This window comes from Pelodiscus sinensis, chromosome 5 (assembly GCF_052426305.1).
Source record: "Pelodiscus sinensis isolate ZL-2025 chromosome 5, ASM5242630v1, whole genome shotgun sequence".
Classification (NCBI taxonomy): domain Eukaryota; kingdom Metazoa; phylum Chordata; order Testudines; family Trionychidae; genus Pelodiscus; species Pelodiscus sinensis.
In genome coordinates this window covers 81,234,286-81,251,294 of record NC_143056.1, presented here as the reverse complement: position 1 = coordinate 81,251,294, position 17,009 = coordinate 81,234,286, and the positions used below count along the sequence as shown (strand labels likewise).

General features: G+C 45.1%; 1 protein-coding gene across 10 annotated transcripts in view; it reads right to left on the bottom strand.

Annotated features, from left to right (window-relative positions):
• TSPAN18 (tetraspanin 18) overlaps positions 1-16,363 on the bottom strand; it is a 202,953-nt gene extending 186,590 nt beyond the window's left edge. For 7 of the 10 annotated variants that reach the window (XM_089778556.1, XM_075927536.2, XM_075927538.2 and 4 more), the window contains exons 1-2: positions 16,213-16,363; positions 15,826-16,046 (exon numbers count right to left, since the gene is read on the bottom strand). The gene's annotated coding sequence lies outside the window, so the exon portion shown is untranslated. Of the gene's footprint in view, positions 1-13,171; positions 13,215-15,825; positions 16,109-16,212 lie in introns of those variants that run through there. The other 3 variants (XM_075927537.2, XM_006124487.5, XM_075927535.2) reach the window with 3 other exon arrangements.
• Positions 16,364-17,009: the final 646 nt, after the last annotated feature.

The window sequence follows — 17,009 nt, the reverse complement described above, 5'->3', positions numbered from 1 at the left end:
ACATTTACTGCAGAGAAACCTCTGAATGGTTTTAGCTGGAGCCAGCCAAGGAGTCTGTGGCAGCAGTCAAGAGATCATGATTTGGGGGGACGATTTATCCCAAAATGTTCATGTCAAGAAGTTCATCAAAACTAAGCCCCTTGTATAAATATGGCCCTCTCTCTGCTGGATACCTCCAGTGGCTTCTTCCTCTCCAGAGAGCCAACATACAGCAGGGCTTTTGAGGATGGGAAGTAGGGGCAACTTTTCTCTCTTTTCCTCAAAAAAAGAAGTTGAAGGGAAGAGTAGAGGGGTAATATGCAGTGACCAGCACATAGCTACCACAAAGCCGACTCCCTCCCTCCACCTTGCAATATGCATAGAATCAAAGGGTGTCAAAAATCTAGAGCTAGAGGCCAGCCCATGAAAAGACACCAAATTGTCACTAGCATGGCTTGTCTTTAAGACCCTGAAAGTAACAACACATCCAGCAGAATTTCTGTTAAGGAACCACCCATCTCCTCTGGACAAGTGCCAACTGACACCATGTAGAACAAATGCCTTTGGCTTCCTGAGGTTTGCCCAAACACTTCTTATCCTGTCGGCTTATTTCTCCTCAGCCAGAAGCTTAAATTACTAAATAGATGAGACGAAAGGAATGGGAGGGCGCAGGGAAGGCCAGAAAACACACACTTCATTCCTGTTTATTTTACTCCCAACTCACCCCATGCAACTTCTAAGGCAGGGGAAGGTTAGCTTTGGAGCCTGGCCTATCCATTATATGGATGATAGTATTTATTTACTGGGAGTGGACAGTAGCTTACCCTTCCATTCCACTTAAAAGAACTAAACAATGTAACTCTCTACAGGGGGAATTTAAAAGAAACATACAGGAATGTCACAGACGGTTCTCAAGAAAACAATCCATCATCTTGGTTTGAGACACTTTCTTCTCATACCCAGGCCTCTAAGCGTCACCAAAAAAATGCAGTTCTTTAAAATGATTACTTTTTTTTTTTAAGCATCCAATTTGTAACACAGGTTTATCATAAAAGGATCACTAACATCTTATGGAAAACAGTTTGAAAAGCACTATTCAGGTGAACAATTCTGCTCCCAGGTATTTTTTGCTCCTCATTCTTTATTGTAAGGGAATGTTTGAATGGAAAGTGGCATCTTTACATTTTTAGAAGTGTCTCTTCTGCTGCTGCTGCTGCGTCCCCACCTATAGCTATAATGCTCTCTGCTACATCACATGCTGGGGAGGTTAATAGGGCATCACAATCAGAGGATTATAATCATTTTCATTAGAGGATAAGCAGTAGGACCAGGTGAGTTTAAGCCTCAAAGTCTACGGATTCAAAGAACATTCTTATTAATATTTATTTTGTTAAGTGCTCACAGAACACCACATAGGGCACAATGAATGGGCCCAAGGAGCTGACAGACAAATAGGCAGAATATTAAAAAAAAGGCAGTAGGACACCCTAAGAAAGATCGTATAATTTGAGGGGAAAGGAGGTACAGACAGCTTCCACAAAGCACTAAGCAGACCCATTTAGGCCCTATGCTGGAGTATAAAATCACAAAGAGGTTCTCCACGGACGGGTGAGTTTTCACATACTATGTTTCTGTAACAGCTCCCTCCCAATTGTCCAACTTTGCCTTTTCCTGCTGTGAAGACACAGTTCTGTGGTTTATGACATCATAGCCTCCTGCACTTGAAAACAGCCCATGGCACTTTTCATCATGGATCCACTTTACAAAGATTAACTAACTAGGATGTTCCCAGCAGCCACAGAAGTTGGGTATTAAGGCAATTTTAGCAGCTGGTGAAATAAGAGTACAGAGATGTGACATGACTTGTCCAAACCAGAGAGAATTCTGCGTCAGATTTAGGATTTGAATTTAGGTGCTTCATACCTCTCACTGCACACTAAGGGTGTGTCTAAACTACATGGCTCCGTCGATGGAGCCATGTAGATTAGGCTGATCGGCAGAGGGAAATGAAGCCGCGATTTAAATAATCACGGCTTCATTTAAATTTAAATGGTTGCCGCGCTGAGCCAACAAACAGCTGATCAGCTGTTTGTCGGCTCAGCGCGCTAGTCTGGATGCGCCCGCGCCGACCTGAAAGCTCTTTATCGACCTCCCTGTTATGCCTCATAGGTTTACCGGGGAGGTTTACCGGGGAGGTCGATAAAGGGCTTTCATGTCGACAGGGGAGCGTCCAGACTGCCCCGATCTGCTGAAAAACAGCTGATTGGCAGAGCGGGGCAGCCATTTAAATGAAGCAGCGATTATTTAAATCACAGCTTCATTTCCCTTTGCCGAACAAACAAATCTACATGGCTCCGTTGACGGAGCCATGTAGTCTAGACATACCCTAAGAGCACTAATCAATGATGAGAAAGGACTGGACTCTTGTCTTAACCCCCTTCCGTTGTGCTACCCATGGTCAGAGTTACATATTGGTGCTACATCATATAAGGGGATCCCATGAACAACCCAAGATGCACAGAGAAGGAGTAAGCCTAGAAAACATTAACAGTGACATTTTCCACAATTTGGAGATTTTTTAAAAATAAAGTTCTGATTTTTCCCATCCAACTCCCCCCACCATTATCCCAAGACAGCCAATATAGCAAATGTACAGACTGTGAAGCACTAAAGCTTCTGCCCCTTTCTGTGCATTTGGAAAAACCCTTAGCACCGCAGACTCCGGGAAACCCTATTATTCCTTAATCTCTCCAAACTCTGTCACCCTTGACTGAAACATCCTTTCACACACTTAAAAATGAAAGACTCATCTTTAATTAGTCAGGCACCACTGTGCGTTCACACCATATTAGTCTGGAAGTCTTCTCAGAACTAAGTGTCTAGGCTGACGTATTACAGTCCAGTGTTAAATTATCAAAAACTAAAGGTGCTGGAACAAGATCCCATTCAATACGATACACCACTGCCTGAAAAAATCATCATCAAAGCCTGAGCATCCATAACGCAAGGGCAAGGAAGTGATTTAACTTCCGATTTTATTGTTATCTTGTATTTAACAGTAATTTAAATCTCTGGAAAGGTTTGGTTATCTAGGCCCCCCCCCCCCCCACACACACCATTTTCCAAGGATCTGATGTCTCATGAGGTTATGAGAGCCCTCTATTCCCACCTACTTCATCAGGAATTACTTGGGCATTCAGTTTCTAATAGGATGAGGTCCTGAGATTCATGCCCTAGAAATTGTCCCCAAACTTCATGCCCTAGAAATTGTCCTCAAACTTCCTCTCTCAAGTGTCCATCACTAGAGATTCAAATTCATCTCATTCCCTACTCTAAGTTCACCATTCACTGCCACCAAATACCGAAACCAGAAAACAATGCATTTTCACATGAAGATTACGGATGAAACACTGACACGGCTCAAGAGTTATCTTTACGCCATTTCAAGAATATACTTCACCACTTTTGCACCAGCTCTCTGACATGGGCTCAATTTTTCAAAAGAGCGAGCCGATTTTTAGAGTGCTCAACTCAGAACACTTTGGTCCAGATTTTCAGACATGAGGAACCCTCACAGCTCGCATTGACTGCAATGGGATATGTGGCTGCTAAGCATTTTTCAAATCGGACTGTAAGTGGGGTGAGAGCTAGAAGCAGATTTGGTGCTTTTTCTCCCTAAGACAAGAGTATGAGATGTGCCATCTAGCAGGCAAGCAAAAACAAAAATCCTATGGTTTTTGCCCAGAGCACATATGTTACAGCATTCACAGGGGCATCCATGTGACATTACATTTCAAGAACAGGCAAGCTGCCATTCTCTTGATTCAGTATGTTTTCTTTAAGAAATGCGGGCACCCTCATTCAGTACAATCCCTAACTATCTCCTTAAAACTCCTCTGCATTTAACTGTCACACACTGAGCCTTTAATAAAAAAGTAAATATAGTAACTGTTTCCATAATAACTAAAAAAAGACCAACGGATTAAATCCAACAGATGAATCAGGGCCATAAAAATGCATGTCTAGCAAGAGGACCAGAATCACCCATCTAAAGAACTCGGCATCATGCCACTTAAAAGCTGCTAGGTCTACAGCTTATGTACAGTTTACTAGAAAGTGAAAGCATTGCAGAAATGGTCAGTGCCCCAGTTTAGACAGCTCTGTATTGTGTCAGGGGGACTGGGCAACATGCCAGATTCATGCCAGACTGTGCCACTGAATCACAGTAAGCAAGTCAATTCACTTCTCCATGCTTCAGCTTATCCATCCTAAAAAGGCTTTCCGATGTGGCAGGAACACGATGAGGCTTATTTGAAGCTGGGTATGAGCCTTGAGGAAGGAAAATTTTACAATAAAAAGAGACAGCTTTCTACATTAAAGGGCCTGATCCAGCTCCGACTGCAATCAACAGGAACTCATACAAAAAGTCGGACTTCACATTATCACAGAAGGTGGAAGAATATTAAGAAATTAATTACAAAATATTAATATTTATGTTACAGAAGTTTCTAGGGACCCCAACCAAGATGAGAGGCCAATTGTTCTAGGCACTGTACATACATATAGGGGAAGACAGTACCAGTTCTAAAGGGTTTACACTCTAACTAGACAAGACAGATAAAAGGTGGAGGAGGAAACAAAAACAGAGGTGAAGTGACTTGCTCATCAAGTTCATGCAGAAGGAAGGTCAATGGCAGAGCCAGGAAGAGAACCCAGTTTCTGAGTCCAGTGTCTTATCCATTGGACCTTGCTAACTTTAAAATAAGTTAACAAATATTTGGTACATTGATAACATTCACTTTCCAATATTGTACATCACTCAGAGCATCAGCCCTGTTTCACTAAGTGGATATATTGCTGTAAACATTTACTAAACAGCAGTTGGGTTGAGGAGCTCGTATCAATTATAGCAAAACTGGATGACCTTTCAATTAATTTCTCAGGTTGCTGGCAATGTCCATATTAGAGCATGTGAAATTGTAATATATAGTAAATAATGACATTTTACCTGTTTCTGGAGCTATATGATAGGTAATAAAAAAGGGCTTAGAGTCCACGAAATGACCTACTCATTATAGTCCCTCTAAAGAAGTTTCTCCAGCAGAATTGAGGGAATCTCTATCCAAAACTCCTTTTATGTCCTGCTTATGCCTCACACTAAAACTCTATCTTAACATAAGATTTACGGGCTGAATTCTATAACCTCTGAAGTCAAAGACAAAATTCTCATTGACTTCACCCTAAGAACACTTTCTTCGCCATCATTATCCACATTCTAACTGAACCTAAATGTGGCAGTGGCTCTGCCTGAAATGTAGTGAGGTCTCTGAAGCCTAAAGCAGGAAATCTTCTCCCACACACAATTTAATTCAGTGTTTCTTAAACGTTTTGAGACCACGGAACACCAAACAATTTTTTTTTATGTGGCACACCTATGAAAATGTTCTTAAAAAAATTTTTTTTGTCAGACAAAAAAAGACAAAGAAGTAACAAAAGCAAAGAAGAGGTTGCAGCACACCTGCGAGTTGTTCACGGAACACCGGTGTTCCATGGAACATAGTTGAAGAAACACTGATTTAAATGAAGTATCCTCGGGTTACCTCAAGCCGCCAGCTTTGAGGAGGAAGCATGCGAGAAAGCACCATGTGGTGTGCTTGCAGCACCCAATTTCCTGTAAAAGCATCATACCTCTTTAAACTCTGCAGAAGAAGTGCTATTACTTTCAAAGGCAACCATAATTAATCAGCAGGTGATAGGGAAGAAGCAGTAAATCCACCCTTAAAAGTCAGAGATTTTTAGCTTTACAAAGTTTTCCCATAGGTCTTGTCAGTGCAAGACAGTTATACAGACTTCTCCAAGTGGTCTTAGAAACCAAGTTAGTTAAATGGGTGCAACTTTCTTGTATGGCTGCTTCTTTCACTTTAAAAGCACCTTATGCTAATGTAATGTACATCGTCTCCTTAAAGACTTAGTAATATATGTGCAACAAGGAACAGCCTCTACAGTGAGGTAGTCAGAGGAAACAAATACTTTGAGAGCCTAAGGACTCAACTCTTCAGGGCACTGAGTGGAAGTACTCTGGGTCTCAAAAGAAGAGGAGTCACCACTGTGTTAACTGTTGGGCAGAAAAAGGAACAGGAGCAAGGTTCGCTAGCTTGGTGTGTTCTTCACCCTTCACTTTTGCCTCATTTGGGGACTGAACCTTCCTCCTTCCCACCATGTCCTGATTGCCACTGGCCCCTCAGCAAGTGGCAGGTGAGTCTCTGGGGAGAGGGATCCGGGGGCTGGAGTAGGGAAAGAGGAGGAACTAGGGGCAAAGTCTTGTGGGGAAGAGGCAGAGCATTAGCATCCATCTAAAAACAGGAAGAGAAACCCAGTTTAAACAAGAGTGTAAAATGTTAGATGATTTGAAAGTGATCCTCAGGACCTCAAAAGCTTGAATGTGAACAAGGAGGAAAGCAGAGAGGATATTTTGCAGGTTTATGATGTGTGTGGAATGCTGAGCTCTGCAGAAAATAAAAAAAAGACAAAGATGAATACTTTGGTTTCTTTGTTGCAATATTGGCTACAAACAGGATGGAATTGACAATGGGAAAGCAAAGGTCTGGGTATCAGGAAAATTTCCTAGCACTAAGGTCAATTAGACCATAGTACATTTTCTCAATGGAGACAGAAATGAAGTTAGTCAGACAAGACAATACTTGGGGAATTTTGGTAGAGAACAAACCTGACTGGAGAGAATGAGAAACTGGATGTTCTACCCAATATCTTTATCAGCTCCACATTCGCTATTTAAAAGTAAAAAAACAAATTCAGGGAATGATTCTTAATGTCTAAGAGATTTCCAGTGATCTGAAACTCAAATAAAGAGTCTCACAAAAAGGGGAAACAAAGTCAAATACAAAGGATGAATACATAAGTATATGGGAACAATATTAGAAAGGCTAAGGCAAAAAAAATGAGATAAGACTTGCATAATAAGAAACCATTCTATAAATACTGTATATTAGAAGCAAGAGTAAGACCAAGGGCAGGGCATGCTCATTATTCAGTGTGCGTGGGGGCTGGAAAGAGGGGAAATAACAGGAAATATGGAGATTGTAGACATGCTAAATTACTTAGTTTCAATAATTTGCCAGAAAGTTTAGTACAGGTTGGACCTCTCTTGTCTGGCACCCTCGGGACCTGACTGGTCCCAGATAAGGGAATTTGCTGGACAAGGGGAGGTCCCCTAATACCAGCCCCTCAGCCCACTGCCCCTCCCCACTGCCGGCTCCTTCAGTGTGTATGGGCTGTCTGCAGGTCAGCCCCAGCTCCACTGCCTGTGAGCCAGGCAGCTCCAGCCCCGTTACCAAATGGCAGGTTGTCTGATTGGGCTGCTGCAGCCCCAGCCCTGCTGCTGCATGGCACGCAACCCCAGCCGGGCTGATTCTGCGAGGCTTCTGAGGCTGGCTTTCCCTCACAGGCAATCCTGGGTGGCAGGCAGCCCTAACCATGCTGCCACCACCTGGGATGCCTCGGCCCTGCCACCTCCCAGGCCGACGCATCCCGGCCAGACTTCCCCTCTTGAGTTGCTATGGTCTGGGTCGTTCTGCTGAGTGGGCAGATAGCCCCAATTGCTCTCCTCCCAGGCTGCTGAAGCCCTGCTTCTAGTAGACTGGCATGGTTGCCCTGGGCTCCCAGCTGTTGGCCCTCCTGTCCCAGGGCTCACTCATCCAGGAACATCTGTGGTCATGCTGGACCACAGATGTTGCTGGACAAGAGAAGCCTGGATTTGAGAAGTGCAACCTGTAGTGACTGAACATTGAATATAGTGAATGCCAGTGAAAATGAGATAGGAACAGAGGCTAAAACAAGGGAAGAACAAGTTAAAATTACTTTGACAAGTTAGAGGTCTTCAAATCCCCAGGGCCTGATGAAATACCTTGTAGAATGCTCAAGAAGCTGACTGAGGAATTATCTGAGCCATTAGTCTTTGAAAAGTCATGGAAAACATTACTTTTGTCATGGAGATTCCAGATGACTGGAAAAGGGCACATATAATACTCATCTATAAAAAGGGAAATAAGGACAACCCAGGGAACTACACACCAGTCATCTTAACTTCAGTAACCAGGCAGGTAATGGAACAAATAATTAAACAATTTGCAGCCACCTAAAAGGTAATAGAGTGATAAGTAACATCACAGATTTGTCAATAAAAAGCCAAGCCCTGTAGATATGTGGGAGATGGTGGATATGGTATATTATAATTCTTGTAAGGTTTTTGATACCATTCCCATGATTATCTGATAAACAAACTAGGGAAAAACAACCTAGATCAGGTATGGGCAATAATGATTCACCAGCATTAGCCCTAGACAGGCTATCAGATGCTTTGTTTATCTAAGTGTCTGCAGTATGGTCACTTGCAGTTGCTGTTGGCTGCAGTTCACCATTCCCAGCCAATGGGAGCCAGGGGAAGTGGTGCAGGCTGGGTCACCGCTTCCTGAAGCTCCTATCATCTGGGAATGGCAAACTGCAACCAACAGGGGCCGAGAGCAGCCATACCTGTGGACGCCCAGGTCCACAAAGCCTCTGGCCACCCACCAGAGACTAACCCTGGCAAATGGCATCCAGCCCATGGGCCGCTTATTGCCTATCCAACTATAAAACGGGTGCGTAGCTGGTTGGAAAGTCATTCCCAGAGAGTAGTTATCGGTGGTTCACAGTCAAACTGCAAAAGCATATCCAGGAATCAGTTCTAGGTCTGGTTCTGTTCAATATCTTCATCAATTATTTAGGTAATGAAAAAGACAGTACACTTAGAAAGTCTGAGGACGATGCCGAACTGGAGGGGTTGCAAGTGCTTTGGAGCCATGCTTCTGTACATTTCCAGACAACTGTACCCCTTTCAGGAGACTGATTTGCTTTGCATATGCCCATGTTTTACCTCACTTAAAATTACTTACTTATAAAATCAGACAAAAATACAAAAGTGTCACAGCATGCTATTACTGAGATATTGCTTACTTCCTCATTTTTATCATATAATGATAAGTTAATTGGAATAGAAATATTGTATGCAATTTTCAGAGTACAGTTTATAGAACAGTATAAACAAGTCATTATATGGAATTTTAGTTTGTACTGACTTTGTTAGGGCTTCTTATGTAGTCAGTCGTGAAATTAGGCAAGTATCTGGAATAGATGAGTTGATGCATGCTATGGGAGATCTATCCCCAGGGATATATATTGCTGGATGAGAACCACTAAGGATTAACATTCAAAATGATCTGGACAAACTGGAGAAATGGTTTAAGGTAAATAGGATGAAGTTCAATACGGACAAGTGCAAAGTACTGCACTTAGGAAGGAACAATCAGTTGCACTCATGCAAAATGGGAAATGACTGCCTAGAAAGGAACACTGCAGAAAGAGATTCTGGGAGTCATAATGGATCACAATTTCAATATGAGTCAACAGTCTAACACTGTTACAAAACAAACAAACAAAGCAACCACATCAATCTGGGATGTATTAGTAGGAGTGTTGTAAGCAAAACACTAGAAATAATTCTTCTACTCTAGTCAGCACTGATTAGACCTCAATTGGAGTATTATGTTCTGTTCTGGGCACCACAACTCAAGCAAGATGTAGAAAAATTAGAGAAATTCCAGAGAAGAGCAACAAAAATGATTAAAGATCTAGAAAACATGATTTCTGAGGGAATATTGAAAAAATTGGGTTTGTTATATCTGGAAAAGAGACTTGGGAGATATGATAATAGTTTTCAAGTATCTAAGATGGTGTTAGAAAGAGAAGGGAAAAATAGTTCTCCTTGGCCTCTGAGGATAGGACAAGAAGCCATGGGCTTAAACTGCAGCAAGGGAGGTTTGGTTGAACATTAAGAAAAGCTTACTGTCAGAGTGATTTAAGTGCTGGAATGAATTGCCTAGGGAGGTTGTGGAATCTCCATCATTGGAGATTTTTAAGAGCAGGTTAAACAAATGCGTTAGGATGGCATAGATCAGTGTTTTTCAAAGTGGTCCATGAAACCACTTTGATAATGTTGCTAAATGGCTGCTCCAGTGTGTTTACTTACCAGCGCCATGGCCACAGAGCCTTGCAGTTCCTATTGGATACATTTTTGCTGTTTGCAGCCAATGAAGAGCAGTGGGAAGTAGCAAGGGCCCTGGCCGCTGCTTCCTGTGGCTCCCCTGTGGCTGCAAATGATTAAACGGAGTTAGTAGCAGCCACCAGGCTCTGGGGCTGCGGCGCCAGTAAGTAAACACACCGCAGTGGCAAGCTAGCAGTGTTCTCAAAGTGGTTTCGTGGACCACTTTGAGAAACACTGGTGAAGATAATACTTATTCCCTGCCAGGAATGTAGGACACTGGTCTAGTAGCTGCTCAAGCTCCCTTGCATCCCTATGATTGCCATAAAAATTAAGTTTGAGCATTTGGACAAAATTACTATAAATGAAGATCTAAAGCAGGTAACTAGATTCACTCATGGGTATAATCACGCACGGATACAAAATTTGCATCCACAAAAATGAGCCTTGGCTATCCCCATTGACATCCACAAATGCAGACACCTGTGGCTGGCTATAAAGTGGATATCCACAAATTTGCAGGGTTCTAGATACAAAATTTGAGCTGGAGATTATCTACCTCCATGAATGCAGATACCCTTGGATATAAAGCATATCCACAAATTTGCAGGGCTCTGCTCATGGGTACAAATATTCCATTTGTATTCAGTCATACTGTGAATGCAAGGCAGTGATGTGCTTTTGCATACTCCCAGCTTGCTCCATATTTGTTGTATTGTTGGGTTTTTTGCTTTGCTTTTAAATCCTTCTCCCTGAGAACCTCAGCTTCCACAGTGATTTTCTGGTGGGAATTTCTTTCACTTGTGATGTATGTGTCTCAGACCATCAGCCCTAGGATGTGTTCCCATTTCAAAAGCGTCTACGAGAGTGGTGTCTGGGGAAAAGACAGAAGTCTGGAAGTTCTAGGAAACATTCTCTCTGGCTCGATTCACTGGGCTTAGTACAAATTAACTTTTCCCAATCAGCATATCTTCATATCAGATATTTTTTCCTCAATCTGAAACCATATTTGAATGCCGTATTTACAGAAAGAAAGAAACCGGTGAGAATAAAAGGATACTATTTGTTAGGAGGAATCCCTAACAACTGAGGGATCAGGTTTCAGATGGTTTGTCAGATGACCCCCAAACTAAGAGCTTCACTGGGAACCTCCGAGGAGTAGCCCAGGATGCAGTCACTCCTTTTTAATATGGAGGCAGAGGTCCAAATGGACATTAGGCCTGTATGCTTTCTGAGACAGATTATGAGCTAAATGCAAGATATGAGAAACTTCGCTGCATAATTGAACTCCATGGGAAATACTTGGACCATTTGCCTTCTAACCAGTCATGTACTTATAAGCCTCATCTCTGCAATATCTGTTTTCAAACCTTCTCTGAGGTAAGAGCAATGGCCCTATAACTACAGTAACTGCTGATCACAAAGCAGTTGTGTCTGTTTTCTTACAGCAGGTTGAGAAAAGACAGGACTAGAGGTAATTAAATAAAAACAGAGGAACCAGATTATTTATTTTGAAGTAAAATGTGTCTTCTAGGAAGAAACTCCTTTATTTGGGCCAATCTGTAAACTGTTTGTCATCTTAAACTCATTATCTGCCCATATGGTCTTAGCACTGTGGTTTTTTTTTTTAAATGGGTATGCACTAACCGATGAAATGTCATCTGCTAGTATTTTTTTTCAATGACATCAAATTAGGAACCTAGCCACAAATGAAAGGCCACCATAAGGAAAGTCATAATATTTTAATTATGGAAGGATCCTACGTAAGACAGTGAGGTGGGGGAGGAAGGGAGAAAGGTGAAAGGGAAGCAAATTCATTCAAAAAAATGAAGACATTTCACTCACTTTTCCATTCCACTTTTTCCTCCTCAAGAGACTTCAGAATGTGTAAGAGAAGGCAAGGCTACTGATAATAAATGCTCATCTAAGTATGTTATGGTGCTGCTTCAAACTCCCACAGTACTCAACTTCATATATGTTAACTTAAGATAAAAGTGTGCTAGGATGAAAAATGCTAATTCTGACAGCAGTAAGGACCCTTTAGCTTGTTCAGCAATATCTCTGATAGAAATCCAAGATGCCAGCCCGTTCTGATATGTGAAGTGCAGCAAGTTGGCAAGCCTGAATGATGGAACTAGGTTACAGAAATACAAAATCAGCCATCATCATCTGTTAACAGGGATTAGCTCCATGAAATAAGGCAATTTCAAACCCTTCTCAGTCCTCTATTGACATGCTATAGTTGAACATAAGTTAAAGTTATTGATTCTTCACAGTCCCCATTAAGCTGGACCAAAGGACATGAAACTTAACTATCTAAACTATCAAGCTGGCTACTCCAAAGAATAACATTGCAGTTCAGAAACAAGAGCAACATCTGTTCTTGTGAATTCAATGTGTGATTCTTGGTTACAAGTATTTTTGTTTTTTAAAACAAATCTAAAATGCTGCATATATGAAATAATTATTTGAATCAAACACCACACATACACCTTGGCAACGGAATTAAGGATAGTTCAGCATTTTCATAAGCAAACGATTCCTGTTTCCTTTTCCTCCAGCTCCACCCCAAAAAAGGATAATGCAATTCAACTAGCCAAAAATGAGATCATCTAGGGATAAGAGTCATTAGATGCTTTCAGCATAGAAAAAAAATGCAAACTCTCAGATTCTGCTCTGTACTTTCAGGGGTTATTTTTCCTCTGATAATTGACAACAGTAGCTAAGTCAGTAACATCTCCATATTCTTAGTGCACTGCTCCAGCTGCTAGATGATTCACTGCCTATGCTCCCCTTTGCAGAAAATGTGAGGTCAAAAGAAAATATAACTGGTCTTTGCAGGCAGTTTGGAATTTCTTTGAGAAGTTAAAACAAATCTTCCTTTCCTTTTCTCACCCTCTTTATGTCTACTAAAAATAAAAAACTTAATTTTCTGGCAATTGCATTCTATAGTATTCCAACCAAAAAAAAAGCGCATTGGCGGCACTAAATACAGAAATGTTAACTGCCTTCAAGGGACTGTCACACAGTTAAATAATTTTAACAACTGTGCAAAAGTACTTCAGAGAAAGAAGAAGGTCTAAGAATAATACTTACTTGTTCTAATGCTCGATTTTTTTTCAGTCTTGTAATTTGTATGCTTTTAGGGCAAAGAAAGAAAACAAACTTTGTTTTTTTCTGAAAATGTTAAATGAACCCTTAGCCAGAAAAGACTATAAAATTCATTCTGGTATATCAGTATAAGCCTATAGTAACACCACTCACTTCAGGGTGACTTTACCCTGGATTTATAGTGCTGAAACTGAGTTCAGAATCTGGCATGATGTATCACTCAGAACTATCTAGCAGCAAGCCACATGACATTCTACAATATACTTCCATTGGCCATCCTTGGTTTGATGGTCACTGACTATTAAGTGAAATATGTTGCTAGAGAGTCCATTAATAATACTATGTGTTTGAATGTTCTGTTGTGCTATAAATGTATGGAATATACAGTCACATGTCACTAGTGGCTGGAAAAAACATTGTTAAGGACTGATTATTATTAATTACCAAGCAGCAACATTTAAAAAAGCAAAAATATCAGTCCATTTATTGCGGCAATTGTAGTTAACTTTTTTCTGCTAAAACTTCAGATTATAGTAGCAAATATCCTGCTGTGCGTTTTGTAAAAAAATGGCATTTTTGTAACATCAGACTTCACTAAAAGCATTTTTTCTTCCTGCCATTAGATATTAGATTTTTGTAAATGGACACAGATTGGAGCTGTGTTTAAATTATGATTTGGGAATTAGCAAAACGTGCATTACTGTACTGAAGTCAGAAATCTGGCATGGACACTTGAACAGTCAGAAAATTGAGGTATGTTAGCATGATCAGAAATGTACAAGTACCCAATTGATACCTTCCGATTTCTTTGTAACTCTTGGGAGAAACAAATGCCTTCAGCAGTTCCACTGAAAGTAACATGATTCACAAAGCAAAAGCACCCGCAGAGATGTTAAAGGTAGCAACCCATCACACCCAGTTTGAAGAACAGACAATAGGGCCCAATCCAGCTAGAACCTGAGCCTGGAAGAAGGAGTTCCCACCACCTGTCTGTTGCTACTCTCAGGCATGGCACCTGCAAGGGAGGCACCGCTGGCACTTCAACCTCGGGAAACTTACAAGCCCAGCATCCAGCACGCAGGCACCTTCTCTATCCTCTGCCGGGGCTTCCCGGTTCCTCTCACCCACCCCAGGATGCAGCCACCGGAGTGGCCCTGGGGCAATCTCCTTCCCAGCTCGGGTAGGACTGTTCCCTTGTCCCGAGGCGCGGGGAGGTACATAGCACACTGGGCACGTCCGAGACAGCAGCATCCCCGGGACAGGTAGACAGCACTAATGGGGACCGGGGGGGGGGAGTGCGGGGGGGAGGCGGTCGCAGCTACGAGCCGGGAGGGGAAGGGGCTCACTGGATGGAAAAGGAGCTGAGCGAGGGGCAAGAGCACCCAGCGGGGAGTGTTCAATGTGCAAGGAACAGGAGCAGCCCCAGCGGCTATCGGCTGGGGCAGGAGCCCGGGAATGGTGGGGGAGTGGGGCAGGACTTGAGGGGAGGAAAGCCGCTCTCCGCGGGGGGCAGGGCGGGAGTGGAGAGCCGCACTCGGAGAGGGGTGAATGGGGCAGGACGGGAGGGATAGGAGAGCCACGCTAAGCAGCCTCGGGGTGAGTGGGGTAGGGGGGAGAGTCGCGCTCCGAGAGGGAAGGGATGAGTAGGGCAGGACATGGGGTTGGGGAGCTGCACTCGGGGAGGGGTGAGGGGGTGGGAGAGGGGTGAGTAGGGCAGGACATGGGGGTAGGGGAGCTGCACTCCAGGGAGGGGGGTGAGTGGGGCAGGACATGGGGGTAGGGAGCTGCACTCGGGGAGGGGGGCAGAAGGGGGTGAGTGGGGCAGGACATGGGGCAGGGGAGCTGCGCTCGGGGAGGGGGCAGGAGGGGGTGAGTGGGGCAGGACATGGGGTAGGGGAGTTGCACTCGGGGAGGGGGCAGGAGGGGGTGAATGGGGCAGGACATGGGGTAGGGGAGCTGCACTCGGGGAGGGGGCAGAAGGGGGTGAGTGGGGCAGGACATGGGGTAGGGGAGTTGCACTCGGGGAGGGGGCAGAAGGGGGTGAGTGGGGCAGGACATGGGGTAGGGGAGTTGCACTCGGGGAGGGGGCAGGAGGGGGTGAATGGGGCAGGACATGGGGTAGGGGAGTTGCACTCGGGGAGGGGGCAGGAGGGGGTGAGTGGGGCAGGACATGGGGTAGGGGAGTTGCGCTCGGGGAGGGGGCAGGAGGGGGTGAGTGGGGCAGGACATGGGGTAGGGGAGTTGCACTCGGGGAGGGGGCAGGAGGGGGTGAGTGGGGCAGGACATGGGGTAGGGGAGTTGCACTCGGGGAGGGGGCAGGAGGGGGTGAGTGGGGCAGGACATGGGGTAGGGGAGTTGCACTCGGGGAGGGGGCAGGAGGGGGTGAATGGGGCAGGACATGGGGTAGGGGAGTTGCACTCGGGGAGGGGGCAGGAGGGGGTGAGTGGGGCAGGACATGGGGTAGGGGAGTTGCACTCGGGGAGGGGGCAGGAGGGGGTGAATGGGGCAGGACATGGGGTAGGGGAGTTGCGCTCGGGGAGGGGGCAGGAGAGGGGCAGGGGGGCAGAACATGGGGTAGGGGAGTTGCGCTCGGGGAGGGGTGAAGGGGGTAGGACCGTGCGAGCCGGGGCCGCTCTTACCGTCCGGCAGCCGGGGCAACTTTCCGAAGAGCTGCAGCCGGCGGAGGCGGTGTCTCTCCGCTGGCGGGAGCGGCGGCGGCCGGCGGTTCGCAAGTTGCAGCCGGGGGCTCTCGGGGCCGCTGAGCTCCAGCCGCCCGGGCTGCTGCGGGAAGCGCCTCTGGGCTCAGTTCAGTTGCAGCCGCTCGGCTCTGAGTCGCGGTGCGGAGCCCGTGCCCAGCAACCTGGGAGAGCGAGAGTCGCCAGCTGCAGCCAGCTCCACCTCCCTCCAGAGCCCCCTCCCCTCCCGCTTCCTCCCCGGCTCTCCCTCCCCGCTTTCTTCTTCCCTTCAGCGCATTGTTCCCGCAGCCCCGCACTGGGCAGACACGTTCTGCTTTCCCCGCGCCTCACCGCCTGCTGGATTCCTTAGCCCCCCGCTTTCCTCCGCGGGCGTTCGCCTCCCGCCATGGCAAACCGGTTGCTTCCCGCTGGGGACCTCCGAAGTTTCTTTTCTTCTCCGAGCTCAAGCCCCTTCTCCTCCCACCTGCCTCTGGGAGAACTGTATTGACTCCTTCCTCCCAACAGTCTGCAGGGTCTCCCCCTCCCCCTGGACAGAGCCTACCTCAACAGGGAAATTGTCCTGAACACATTTTTGTCATGCTGGGGCTTCAGGTTCACCCAAAAGCCAAGGCTTATTGAAGCCACAGTTTCCTTTTTTCTGGATACTCACCTTGGGATGGGGCATGGAGTGCCACAAAAGTGGGAAGAGAAAACGTACTGAGGGCTGAATTCAACCCTGCTGTAACTGCTCCTGAAATCAGTGAAGTTACCCCAGGACATGCTTGCACTCTGCTTAGGGGCCTCAATAGCTTCATGTCCCCACTAGTCCAAAAATCCCATGTTCTATCATAAAGCAACATGCCATGTAGCTTGGGAATCAATCCCAAAGTTCAGGGTAAGGGGGTTATAAGTTATGGGTCAGCAAGTGGGCATGGTTTCAGTATTTCACACAAGGACAGTATAAAAAACGGGAGGGGGCGGAGGGAGGGGATGGTAGCAGGATTTATCATCTCAGCACAGTGACACAGAGGTGAAAGTAACTTGAAATTTCTTACAGGTACTGTACTGTCCTATTGCAACACCAGTCCCTGCCAGCTCTTTAAATAGCTCCCTGCTGCCCACCAGGACACACCCGCTTACTTTCACCT